At 39.8% G+C, this 3592-nt stretch overlaps 1 pseudogene; it reads left to right on the top strand.

Annotated features, from left to right (window-relative positions):
* The first annotated feature begins 293 nt into the window (after positions 1 to 293).
* Positions 294 to 2208, top strand: LOC140852177 (probable cinnamyl alcohol dehydrogenase; annotated as a pseudogene).
* The last annotated feature ends 1384 nt before the right edge of the window (positions 2209 to 3592 follow it).

The raw sequence follows: 3592 nt of genomic DNA, 5'->3' as shown, positions 1-3592 counted from the left end.
TACAATCTTTAGCTATCCTGCAACTAATGCTAAACAAATATGAAAACAATCATATAATTCTAAGAATCAAAGGTTAATTAGTGCCCAAAAGCTTTTGCTTATGAGGGTACCATGCACAATCTCGAGACCAGTCACCATGATTCTTCATGAATCGTCCTTTCATTTTTGTTTCAGATTCTATCTATTCAATTACTTGTTTAGATTTAATCTAATGATGCAGCTGGCTTTGTAGCTTATTGACCAAGCACTTGCTTTGTATTTTAATCTATGTTTATTTGAAAACTTCAATAGACATGAAGTCGGGGGAAGTGGTTGAGGTGGGCTCAAAGGTGAGCAAGTTTAGAGTTGGTGACACGGTTGGTGCCGGGTGATTGTTGGGTGCTGCCGAGCATGCGGACCTTGCAAGGGAAACATAGAGCAGTACTGTAACAAGAGGATTTGGTCGTACAACGATGTCTACACTGATGGGAAGCCCACCCAAGGTGGCTTTGCTTCTGCCATGGTTGTTGATCAGAAGTAAGTAATTTTAACTAAAAAAAAAAAATTATGTCAGAGAAATGTTTGATCCCCTGTATTATATTATTCCCTTCTACAAATGCAAACTGTACATGTGCATGCCCAGATTTACATATGTACATATACATACATACATGCATAGGCATATGTATATATATTGGAAAAAAAAAAAAAAGAAGGCATCAAAATAACATCCCAATACCATCTTCGAATAGAATTATTATGGGCCAACTTTAGTGCCAGCTTCTCTCATTCACAATATATGAGTTGAATGCTATATGTCATTCTTTTTGTTGTCAACTAATATTTGGTTTGGCCTTTGTTTATTTATACCATATATACAAGGATGGCTAAACAGTGCCCATTATCTATCAATCCATTCTGATGGCTATAATATAATTAGAAAAATAAGTTTTTTAATATTATATGGACAGTGACACAGCCAAATACAACAATTATCATGATATCACTCGTTATTTGTTGATGATTAATCATCAAAAACTTGACTTTGTCCAATATAACAGAAGCAACGCTCTAAGTACACACAAAATTAAAGACTTTATGCTGAACAACAGGTTTGTGGTGAAAATACCGGACGGATTGGCACCGGAACAGGCAGCACCACTCCTCTGTGCAGGCTTGACCGTGTACAGTCCACTGAAGACTTTTGGTTTGATAAAGAGTGGGTTGAAGGGAGGGATCCTTGGCCTTGGAGGAGTAGGACACATGGGAGTCAAGATTGCTAAGGCCATGGGCCACCATGTCACTGTCATCAGCTCCTCAGACAAGAAGAGGGAGGAGGCTATGGAGCACCTCGGCGCCGACGCTTACGTCGTGAGCTCCGACGCCGATCAGATGGCATCTGCCATGGATACTCTCGACTACATCATCGACACTGTCCCGGTGTTCCACCCTTTGGAGCCCTACATCTCTCTCCTCAAAGTTGATGGCAAGTTGATCATGACTGGAGTCATTAACCAGCCGATGCAGTTTGTCACTCCTATGATCATGCTAGGTCAGCATCCCCATCTTCTGTTGACAATAACTATTTTTTCCTTTCAGCATGCAGTTAGGAGTGAGATTTTTTGAGATATTTATACCTTAAAAAGATAAAACACTACATAAACTTCATGAGTTTGGTGAGGTCATACTCATACTCATTCTTTGTCGCTTCCCTACCATTTCATTTCCGTGCCATCTTGCAGGAAAGAGGAGTTTTGAACAAAGAGAACTTGTAAACTTCATACTAAAATAATAACTTGCTGCGACTTTTGACAGGAGGAAATCTATCATAGGGACTTTCGTTGGGAGTATGGAGGAGGCACAGGAGATGTTAGAGTTTTGTAAGGAGAAGGGGCTGACATCCATGATTGAGATGGTGGAAATGGATTATGTGAACCAAGCAATGGAGAGGCTGGAGCGTAATGATGTCAGGTATCGGTTTGTTGTGGATGTGGCTCGCAGCAAACTCTGAACATAATCCTCAAGCGATCAGGACACCAATGAAAGGGTTTAAATGTGTTTCAACCTGTTGTATGGTGGCGAGTTTCATTAAGTTGGTTTCTACTCTTCCCTTGTTACTGGTTTGGTTGATTTTAGAATAAGAATTAGAAGGTACCCTGTACTTTCTCATGAATGCTTCTATTCTCGAGTATGTTGCAATTGCAAAAACTTTCTTCTATTACGTTCAAATGGTCGTGTTATACATCTGTTATCCATGTTTCTTGTCTAAAATTACGCGATCTGGCATAAGAATCATCCATTCGAGTAGGCACATATTGCAGCACTCAAATTCGACCAGAGGATGCTGTGGTGTTCGAAGAATAATCTATCATTTCTGCCAAAAAAAAAGAGTACTTAATCATTTTAATTAGTTGATTTTGAATAAAAAAATTGATAATGAAAGGAAATCATTATGTATCGGATTAAAACATCATATGGAATGATGGATTGATAGAGCATGTGCAAGCAATTTGTATTTTGCATGTAAGGGCTTGCTTAGTTAGAAAATAACTTGGCTCAAAATCTAACTCCTTCCTGCTCAAACATGTTTGGTTCTGTAATGCCTAATCTTGAATAATTTTGGACTAGGAGGGCCCAACCACCCAATAGCCATCTCACTGCATCTACATTGGAACTTAGGCCTTTGGGCAATCGAGCAATTACTCGCAGAAACAAGATTTAGTAATATTGGGGGTTGAAGTGAGATTCGATATATTTTGGAACCGAACCCTTGCTCCTTGCCTAAAGTGGTAAAGGTTTGCACCATTCAAATCAAGGATAACTGCTTGCATATTTCATCCTCAATTTGCTTTACTTGTAAATGGCTCTCCAATGGATTGGTTCACCACTACATGTGGTCTTCACGAAGGATGTCCCTTATCTCCCTACTTATGTATCCTTGGCTCTAAGCTTATCTATTTGTCTCCAAGAAGCTATCCAAATGGGATTACTTCGAGCCTATAATCAAAAGACCACAAGGACCCTAAATCTCTCATTTGTTATATGCTGATGATTGTCCTTTGGTCAATAGGGCTATGGATTGTGATGCTATCACCCTGAAAGCAATCCTTGATGTGTATTGTGCTGCATCCAGACAGGCCATAAATTACAATTAAAAGAGGGGCTTGAAATTATCTAGGCATTCCTCTTTCTACTACTGCCCTTTCTTCTACTGATTTCAACTATCTCATGGGAAGTTGGATAACAAAATATCGAGATTGAAATGGAAGGCCCTTTCTTTCACGAGCAAGGCCACTCTTCTACATTCAGTCCCCTCTTCCATTCCCCTTTATGCTATGACTTCAGTTCATATAATGTTGTCCTCAACTAGGTGGAGAAAGAGTTTTGAGCTTTTCTCTCGGGCCACCCTTCTAACCTCGGAGACTTCACTTGCTTGTATGGTCAAAAAACTGCAAAGCAAAAGATCAAGGGGGCCTTGGTTTGGAATCTTTGAGAACCAGGCAATGGTGCTAATGGGTAAAGCTGCTATCAATCTTATTCTTCACCCCACCTCTCTCTGGACCCAACTTGTCTAATCTAAGTACAACTTCAATGGCACATGGATCGGCTATCG

The sequence above is a fragment of the Elaeis guineensis genome, chromosome 10 (genome assembly GCF_000442705.2).
Source record: "Elaeis guineensis isolate ETL-2024a chromosome 10, EG11, whole genome shotgun sequence".
In the NCBI taxonomy this organism is placed as follows: Eukaryota; Viridiplantae; Streptophyta; class Magnoliopsida; order Arecales; family Arecaceae; genus Elaeis; species Elaeis guineensis.
The sequence above is the reverse complement of the archived record's forward strand: the minus strand, read 5'-3'. Positions and strand labels throughout refer to the sequence as shown.